The 10442-nt window shown below is 47.8% G+C and overlaps 1 protein-coding gene across 2 annotated transcripts in view; it reads right to left on the reverse strand.

The window, feature by feature from the left end:
- The window catches only part of RASSF4 (Ras association domain family member 4), a 666318-nt gene extending 658412 nt beyond the window's left edge, over window positions 1-7906 (reverse strand). For both annotated transcript variants that reach the window (XM_069611147.1, XM_069611146.1), the window contains exon 1: window positions 7635-7906. The gene's annotated coding sequence lies outside the window, so the exon portion shown is untranslated. The remainder of the gene's footprint in view (window positions 1-7634) is intronic.
- Window positions 7907-10442: the final 2536 nt, after the last annotated feature.

Consider the following 10442-nt stretch of genomic DNA (forward strand, 5'->3'; position numbering starts at 1 on the left):
CGCCATAAGAATCACAGGTGCAGTCACTGGAGGGGTACAGTAACAGACAGTGGGCCTCATTACAAGTTTGCTGGTCAGGTAACACTGCCGGTAAGCATACCGGCACCATTGTTACTGGACCAGCACACTACGAGTCTGCAGACAGGTGCCGTCCCGCCCGGGTCAGACCTGGCGGGTGGAACAGCACACACCTGCAGACTTTCACGCAAGCACTGGCACCGTTATTAACTGTGCCGTGCTTCCGTTATCCCCATTGAATGGGGATTAACATTTATTGGCGCATGACTTCTCAGAATGCCTGAGTCTTAACACCCCGGTGTTACCGGGAAGTCAGGCGCCAGTAAATATTGCAAGTCTGGCAGCAACCTGATGGTTTTACCAGCATGGTTACCACTGCACTTGTAATGACTCCCAGTATCTTTTGAGCAAAGAGACTGGGAACGATGGCATGATCCTACACACGAGACTTAACTATGCTGTAAATAGGGTAACCAAACAGAAACAAGTATTCATGTTAGAACACACACCCACACACGGATATTGCAGAACTATTGAAACATAATGAACCTCAGGAGTTACCACTGAGGAGGCATCATTTAGGTGCCACTTCTGCATTTACAGATCTGAATCTTTGTAGCAAATCTTCTCTTGTAATTAGGGCGGCCTTGCCAACGTGAAATTTGCTCTCGATGAATAGACCTCAAACACATGGGCTTTTTTTTTCCCCACACCATACAAATGAGGTGACACTTGTCTTCTTAGAGAATTTCCCATTTGAACCAAGCACCCTGATGAAGACGCGGGAGGGACAGGCATCAATCCACGTTCTCTCCGTGGACTAGAATTGACACACTACCTGCAACTGAGAGTTGGTGGTGGACACCCGATTATAACTGCCATCACTTCCCATGCGTCGAAACACGTGTCAGTGTTCAATGGATTGGTTTCTCCTTTGTGTTCACGTTTACGTCATGGGAGTGGATCATCAATTGGAACCACTTTAGTGTGTTGCTAAATTGATCCATTTATTTTTTGCTAATTGATGCCAACTTTATAGTTGTTGCATGCACATTTGTTATGAAGTGAGTAACAGTTTGACATTGCATCTTTTGGTGTCTGATAATTGCTCTGAACCTTAATCAGACAGAACGAAAAGAATGACTGCCAGGCTACTATGCAAGTGTATGCAAAGAGGAAGAGCATACTCGTCCTTGGCACTTAAGGGGTTAACTGATAACAAGAACACAGTGGTTCAACTGATCTCTTTCTGTTCATATTCAATTTGAAGGGTATCACACCAAGAGGTATATCCTAGCAGACCACCAATTCATTGGATGTTAGCCATAGGTTACAAGTCCGGGCTTATTTACTGGTGTCGCTGTACATTACCAGCTCTCTGCTCTTCAGCTGCAAATGTCCAGCTTATTTGAGGCGAGGTTGAGCTGTGCATATATTTACAGGTTTCTAACACCCTGCACATGTTCTTTCCACCACCTGAGATCATGTCAGGACCCTTAAATCCACGGCATTCTGTCTGTTCCCAAAAGGGAGGTTCTGGTACAGGATGGACCACGAGACGAGACGGTTGGAGTCATGAGATCTCAAGGAGGTTGGCGAGTGCAGTGTGCTGTAGTTACTGTTTCAATGTAGACCGTAGTCTGAATAGCGAGTGTTCCATAGAACACTATGTGCACGTAGATCGAATGGGAGAGGGAGGATTTCGGTTCTAGGAGTCAGTGGCTGGGCTGTGAGGGTCGACACAATAAACTTGAGGGTACCTCTCAAGCGTGTGCAGCTTACATTACAACAAAGTGCAAATAATCTGACAATGTTAGCACGTAGGGGCAATGTGCGGGTTACCTGCCCGAACCTTTTCTTGCCTGGTGGATCCTGCCCCTAGCAGCAGTGATTTATCTAGAGAGTGGCACGTGCTACCCCTGGAATCTGATTGGCTGCTGCCACCCCATTATCCTAAACTATGATCATTATGTGTGCGCGCTCGTACTTCATGCCACCGCTGCATAAGGCAGGGCCCGACTTGGGGCCACCGCTGTCAGAGTGTGGACACGCCACGGCCTAGCGGAGAGCAAGACAAATATGAGAGGCTGGGCTGTGAAGTTACCGGATACGGCTTCACGAGCTGCGAGTAGTGTATTCAGCCTTTGAGCGAGTGTGGCCATTTACTTCAGAGTTGTGCGCCATAGGTCTTCAGCGCCACCCCGCTGCGCTTCTTCCAGCTCGCCACCTGGCTCGGGGCCAGGGCAGATTGCCTCCATGAGAAAAGAGCTTTTTATTAAGAAAATCTGCTCATTTGGACACATGTGCTCAATAGAACTAAATAATTCATGTCGTTTCACATAAAAACTAACTACAGATTTTTCTACGAAAATTTCATGAATAATCGATGCCTTCCAGATTCTGGCCGCCTAGTAAAAAATAATTCCCCAAGGAGGACAGAGTCGTTCGTTTACAAACGTTAGACTGGGACTCCCAAGTATTTCATAGGCCAAGGAACTCTTTGCAGATGTTTTGGTGCAAACGTACTCTACATTCTCGCATGGACATAAAGATGGGGCACTTTATGCCTCGAGATTCCAATTTGCCTTGCATAGCGTGCAACGCAAACGAATAGCTCCTTGACCCATGCCTAAATGTACATCCTATGCCAATGCCTGCACTTCAAAGCGCCAGGAGATGTGGGATTGGAATCACTCAACGCCCGGGCTGCCCCCTTCCGGCCCCATGGGCATCATTTAGGGGTCGCAACTGCAACCCCTGAGGTCTCCCTTGCTACCGCCAAAAAAAAAAAATATATATTATATATATATATATATATATATATATATATATTCATATTCTTTTTTTTTACAGAGGCTCATGGGCTGGGGCCAGCATCATGTGGCTGTTTCTGGAGTTGCTGGTTTTCTGATGGCTAGAGTCGGTAAGGTAGCTCAGTGGTTTAAGCGCTGGCTGCTGTAATGTGTGTGTGATCTGCAGGTTGCAGGTTCGACTCCCAGCAAGGTCAACTCAGCCTTTCATCCTGCTGAGGTTAATAAATGACGGGTTGGGTGATATTGTATGTATATTTGTTCTATATGAAGCGCTTAAGTGCTATATAAACACATTGTGGTTTGACATTGGATGTCTGCTTGCATTCACAGTGATTCGGTAATGTGGGCCTATACGCACTGATATTAACAATGCATTTGGTGATCCATTCTTGTATGAAATGTATATCACTTTGCAGTGAAATCCATATTTTTTGTAGTGTACTCAGAAACAATGCTATGTGACTTCCTGTTTTGTCGTGGGGTGAAAGGTTGTGTTTCATCTCTTCCCGTGATGTCACTTTGGGGTGGGGTCAAGGGTCGTGTGATGTCACTTCTGCTACCCCTGGCATTTTGGTGAAATTACGTCCCTGTCCGGCCACTTGCCTGCTCTGACCCGGAAGATCTCTCTAGTTCACTGTGGGAAGCCACACTTACCAACTCCTACTTTGGCAAACTGACCATTAGCGGATATCCTCCTTTCTTTCTAGGTCCTTCCCTCGATCCCATTCTTTTCCTACTGCCCTCTAGGAATTTGTAAGAAAACATGAATGACAAGATGGGGTGGCTGGGGGAGGGGACTACGGTCGCCTGGGCAGAGTAGTGTTTTCCCTCCAATTTGAATAAAACACAGAGTACCAGGCAGGGGAGTAGCTGTAGCTGTGACACCAGCTCCTCCCAACATATTGCCACAGGAGCAGCGCTGGGAATGGGCCGAGCATCCTGTCTCCAGAAGGAGCTTGCCCAGGAACAACGGGCTGGCTTCTGAAGAGGAGTCTACTTGATAAAGCATGGGTTGCTCGTGCGAGTGTGTGATAACACGGCTTCATGCTCCTAGAGCTCATGCGAGCAACCCACACGTTTCAACAGACACGCTCAGCATGAATACAGACACACAGCCAAGACCTCACATACGTTATTTGCTGTCCAGACTGGTATATATGTCCTGCAATGTAGAAAGTTGTATTTATTAGGGTGAGTAATGTGACCAATTAAAACTGCAGACCCCAACTTCCATTATTCTCTCAAAAGGGATTCTTACTGAATCACAATAAGACATGTTTCACATTTTAAATTCTGGACATACCTATATTCCCATAATGCTTTTCTTTTTTATGTAAATCGCCAGGATTGGGTTCTATGATGAGATACTGTACTGCGTGACCTGGCCTGGGACCACGCCCCTCGGCACCACCCACTACTAACCCACACCACCCCTTCAAGGAGGGTTCCCCCCAAACATTTCCCCCGCCCCCATGTCCAGCACTGCACAAGGAGGCTGCAGACCTCGTTAATATCTAACCCCAGGCACGTCTAATGTGAACTGAAGGGGCGGGGGCCGCCTCTCAGGGCCATGCTCCCCCCTTCCCAGTCTGTGTTAGCGAGCCCTACCCGCTAATGACATATTGATCCTGGTGCATGTGTGAAAGAAACATCGTCATAATTAAACCACCACTGAAACGAGGCCCCCTTGGGAAAGGGGGAGGCTAGATGCAGGTCAATGCTAGAGACAAAGGAGCAGAAATAGAAGAAAACATGGCGAGAGGTGACGAGGACAAGCTCCCTCTATTGAGTAACAAACAGTGTCAAAATCTACAGTTTTGAATTGTATGTAGGTATGGGGTGGCCATTTTCCAGACAGCAAGAGCTGTCAGTGGGCTTATTACAGCAGTGCCTGGCGAATGCCATCTACTATCTATAAAACAACCCAAACTGCTGGCTTTGCTTATGCTTGTTCTTAACATGGACTCCGTGAAAAGACAGATGCAAGGGCACAACATGCTTAGACATCAAGTGGCAGAAGTCACACTTGGTTACAACATTCTTATAAATCGTTTTTTTAAACGCAAGGAGCTTGTTTACAGCTGAAATTAAGCCATTATCTTTCGGAAATACTGCTTAAAAGTAACATTGGCATACCCTCAAAAGCACAGCACTTGCTCAAAGTGAACCCAGGGGGGCTGTTTTGGGTGGAGAGAGTGGGGGCTGGGAATAGGGGTTGGCATACCCTTGGGCAGTCAACTTGTGGGTAAACAGGCAGACGCCCACAGGCTGTGTCCCCCGTCTCACAATTCATCTCTTCCTTATTGCCACTTCCCATACCAATAGTATCGCCATATAGGTGGCATTTAAAGTGCCACCAAATAGCCTAGACTGAAAACGATATTGCCAACGCACACCCCAATAGTAGCAGGAATGACTACGGCGGGAGAGACAGGCATATTGGCAGGCCCTGGTTAAGACACACTACCCTATATGGAAGTTAGGAGGATTCCTGGCAGGTGCGACCCCCCTGGATACCAGCATTTTAGAAAGTACTGTTTTTCCCCACGGAGGACACTTCAGAAAGTTGAGCAATGCTTAGGGACCCCTGGAAGGACACTTCTGCCCCGGAAACAAATGTACTTATAAAACTCAACTCCTGGCGATTGCTTACATCATTGTCATCTGTGTAATAACTTATGGGGGTAGACACCATGCGATCCTGCAGCATTATGGTGTGCTGAGGGGTGGTCCTGAGAGAGGACCCCCGAATCAGATATCCCTGGAGCTGTAACGGCATGGCAGGCTGTTGTGGTTGTTATTCAAGGGGAGTGGTGTTATATCCTAAAATATCATACAGTGGCAGCGGAAGGAAGTGGGGGGGGGGGAGGGGTCATATGGGCATGTCGTGCAAGGTAGCCGGTAGTAGGTCGTAAGCTCAGGGGGAGAATCTGGGATGTTGGGCGGTGTGAAGTTGCAGAAAGGGCAGATGACACATAAAGCGCAAGATCTGAACCTTTCCTGCTGCCATGTTTGTTTCAACAGTTTAATCATCATCGATGCTCCTGAAATGCCACCTCCCCAGGAAGAGCATCATCAGAGCCTCCAAAACACATCCTATCCATTGAGAAGTTCAATCAACTCAGGTTAAGAGACAAGCATTTCCTAATGGTTCTATCCACTAAATGCGTGTCTAGAGGAGACCGTAGACTATCTGTTTTTGGCCCACAGCTCTGGAATAGCCTTGCTCTGGATCTGAGAAGCTCGGAAATCTTGCCAGTCTTTCAGAAAAAAAAAACCAAAAAAAAAAAAAGCGTACTTCTTTAAATAGAGAATTATCTACCAGATAGGTTAGAAATGGACTACTCAGATTGCGCTATACAAATATCTCTAATCAAACAAACAATTCACCCAGTGAGAAGCAAAGCCAGGTCCCAGGAAGGACCTCCAACTCACTGGGATGCGGAAGCCCTCGTACCCAGCAAGAAACACTACATCTATATCTGAGGCACCTCTTCCTCCACAAGAAACACCACCGGCACTCGCAGAGCACCAAATATGCACTGAAAAACGCCGAACCAGCAACAGCGTGACCACAACTATGCTCACATACCGAAAAGCTCCAGTCCCACTGAGAAACACCATGAGTGAACAGGAAATCTCTTTGCCACAGAAAGGCTCCATCAGGCAAAGCAAAAGTCCAGCCCCATCAGCTGGCCTGGTTCACCCCTCACCCATGGCGAATCACCAAACGTTCACCGGAAACACTGTCAACACAGTAGCAAGTTCTGTTATCTCATGCATACCACTTATCAAGAGAGAAGAACCAGTGCTCTTCAAGAATACTTGCGATCAGGTCCCATGGAACATCTCATACCTAATGGATAGCACCAACACTTCAACAAAACAGTAATAAGTTCTGTTATCTCATGCTTAACACTTACTGTCAAGCAAGTGGCACCACCGCGCTCTTGCTCAACCCCTGATAAAACCAGGGAGAAAAGCCGTCAGGTCACCAGAAACAGCTTACTAATGGAGAGGTAACAGGAGCTCACCGCTCACCTGAACCATCCCTTATGTACTGAAATGTACCATAAGAAGCAGCTTAAGCCTAGCAAAGGGGGAGACTTTACCGGCATGCTTTGCAGGTCAGCAAGCCTCAAGAGAATCAGCAAAATAGTATCTGCTTCACTCTAAAGCTGCCCCCACGCTCTGAGATGGAGCAATATTTCTTCACTCCTCCCCATGAATTGGAGGGGAGGTTTGATCCAACTCCGTCTACTCTAAAGGGCTGAATCTGTGAGGTCCCCACAGGTTCTCAGAGTGCCTCTCTGTATTTTTTCCCTAACTCGATGGCAGACATAGCATCATGGATGTGTAAACCAGGACTCTCCTGAGGTTTAGTCCTGTGAGGGGGTCAGGCTCTGCCACATGGAGGAACCACAGTTTAGTGGGTGGATCATAGAAATACCTGGTGTTGAGAGTGCTCCGTCTGACGGTGTAGCACTCTCGCTTTTGTGCATCCACCTTTCAATGTAGGAACAGTCAATCTAAATTAAATTAGTCCTGAAGAAGTCATTTTGCCACATAGTGAGGTGTCTGTGTAGTTTGCACTCTGAGAAAAAAAGTGTCTCTGCGAGGTAGTGACCTCCCAGAGACTGTTCCTTCCTCAAGGGAAGAAAGCTTCTGCTTCTTTTATGGAAGGAACAGTCTACAGGGGAGGGGTACGCACAGGGAAGGAAGGGGCGCTTCTCAAGAAGCTGAAGTCTCATCCCTCTCTGGCGAGTGTAGTCACAATCCCACAGTGCAATGCATCCTCTTTACCTGTGTGGCCTCTCCCACCCGAACTCTTTCTCGGTGCGGTCTCTAACTGGTCCAGAGCTTTCCGCCTGCAGGTGTCTCCCTCTGTATTTCTCTTCTGCTGGACTCGCTGTCCCTCTTCCTACAGTCGTCCGTAGCGCCGCTCCCCTCGAGCAGTTTATCGCCTTCCCTCTGGCCGGTGCCTATTCTACTCTTCCTCCAACCCTCCCCGCTCCTCCCGTTTCTTTCTCCTCCCCCGCGCCGTCCCTTGTCTCCCGGCCTCTGCCTTCTTCCCCTTTCCTTTCACTGACACCAAATGAGACGGACACCTCCGATAGCCTATCAGCAGTCCAGCACAGAAGCAGGCGGAATCCTGCGTTTCCAAGGAAACGGGAGGAGTGTCGGATGGGACCAGCTGGGCCTCGAGGGTGAGTAATTGAGCATCTTCGATCAGCACAGGTGGGAGAATGAGGCATAGGGAGATGAAAAAAACAAAAGGAACGAAACAAACACAGGAACAATCCCTACGAAAACGGAAAAAAGATACGGGGAAACACAGTAGCACAAACAGAAACTGCAAAAATGACACATATAAACGGAAATAGGCAAAGCCGGCTGAAAATGTGTCTGGGCTGGGGGGCACATTTCAACATTGGGGGACTAATTTTAACATGATGTTTAGGTCCCGGTTTCCTCTACGGCATAGTTGCCAACATGTTCCATTCCAATCTGTAGGTGATTATCCAGCCTGTTTTTTTCTTTGCATTCTGGAACTTGTAGTTTGAGTTTCATAATGGGAAAAGCAGAATGACAGGTCCCAGAATGCTAAGTGAAACAGCAGGGCTGGATAAGCACCTACAGATTGGAACGGATCATATTGGCAACTATGCTACAGCTGGGAAACCTGTGGAGTACTTAAATTATAATGAAGTTAAAAGAATGCAGCGAGGTGGTTAATAGCTGCAGATTATCACGGGACAAGCCACCTGCTGGTCGGCAGAAACAGAAACTGTCTGCTGCAAAGTGATTAATCACTCTTTGTCAGGAGGGCGCTAATGCCGGAGAAAATGGAGTAAAAAGGCAATGAGGGGATAAGAACATTGCTGGATACTACAGAGGGAGAGGGGTGACAGGGCTGAGGGTGACCAGGCCTTCGGGTTATAACCAAATGTTGTATTTTTTAGAAAAGGCTTTGATGCTAGATTCTTTTCTGGAAGATGGGTGGCCATTTAAATATAAGCACCTTTTATAGATGGCGTGGATAGCTCTATGCATAGTATCTGTGTCTCTTATGATAATATGATATGTCATTTATAACACGCCTGTACACAAGTGTTTCTAGGTGCAACAACACATGGGAGGGAAGACATAGGGGGGACAATACAAACAATCTTACTATGCTTTTTGACATTCAGATCGTGCATGTGCGATAGCGCCAACGTGCAGTGGGGAGGGAGAAGGGGAAGTGACAGGGAGAGGGAGGGGAAGTGCGATCAAGACAAGTGCAACTAGGGCTGCAGGGCTCTGTGTAAGTGCATGGAGGCAGGGGACTGTACAGTTACAGCCCCTAAGTGTGCGGTGGCGCGAAGGCAGTGCAGGGTAGACTGATCATGGAGGAGCCTGGTAAACGTTATGCTCAGTGGATAGCCAGGCAACCATTCAGTGCGGCAGACAGGTAGGTCAGCAGGGGAGGGAGAGAGAGAAATTAGAGAAAAGGAAGGTCTTGAACTGCTTCTGGGAACTTCAGGTGGATGAGCTGCCACTAATACAGGGTTTCATAGCCCTACATGCCTTTGAAAATCTAGGGCTAATCCGCACACATTTTCCTATGCTCGCTGCACAACAAACACATAGTCACGTGTACTCTGGGTGGACACAGCCTACAGACGCAGTCCTCCTGTCATGTTCAGCTGGAATGTGACAGCCATGGGAACATCAAAGCATCTCAAGAAGGGGGAAGGCAAAACCTTCCTCCTGCCATGGCCAGTCTCATTAACCGACAAAGGCTCCATGGATCCGCCCTATCCTTTGTCCGCCCTTATGTGGCGGTGCATACTAATGAGAGTTAATTGAAGCAGGCCTGCAAGAGCCCTGGTCTCAGAGTTGACAAAGGGGAAAGGAAATCCCACACCTTTTTGATATGCATCTGTGTCAACCTGAAAGTCAGCTCCCGCCCCTTAGTATCAAGGGCAGTGAGCTGTCATGTATGGGACAACTGTTTACATTAGGCAATCCTTGCAGGGGAACCCCCTTTCAGAGGGTAAAAGTATGTGATTTGACGAGACAAAACAACTGTTCTCGCCACAACTTTAAGGGAGACCTGCGATTTGATTAGGAACCACAGAGAGCTCAATTAACCAGAGAGACCCTTTGATCCACAACAGAGAGGAAGAGGGGTGGGACTTAGTAGTACATGTTTTCACCCCTTTAGCTTTCCTGTTGCAAACCACTCTGGTTATGACTGCACGCATTACAGAAGATTGCTGGTTGGGACCCAGGACTGGTTCATTAAGGTAGGCTTAGTCTGCACCAATCACTGGGGCCCCTTTGGCTTTAAAAGAAGACTGAGCCCTTCTCTTAGGAGATCATCTGCTGACTTTGAAAGGAGTAAGAAGAAGGACTCCATTGGACCCTGGCTGAAGGTACAGTCTGCTTTACAGCTTCTGCCAGTGAAGGAAGGGCAGGATTTCCAAGAGGGAAGCAAGATCCCTTCCCTAAACATCTCACAGGGAACAGAGGGAGATACCGAACTCAAAGGACCCATCCAGCAACTCCAGAACCGGTACACAGCCAGCACACAGCGTGCCCTGCTAGGTTCTGCCAGCAAGCTTC

This window comes from Ambystoma mexicanum, chromosome 8 (assembly GCF_040938575.1).
Source record: "Ambystoma mexicanum isolate Mex_15411 chromosome 8, UKY_AmexF1_1, whole genome shotgun sequence".
Lineage (NCBI taxonomy): Eukaryota > Metazoa > Chordata > Amphibia > Caudata > Ambystomatidae > Ambystoma > Ambystoma mexicanum.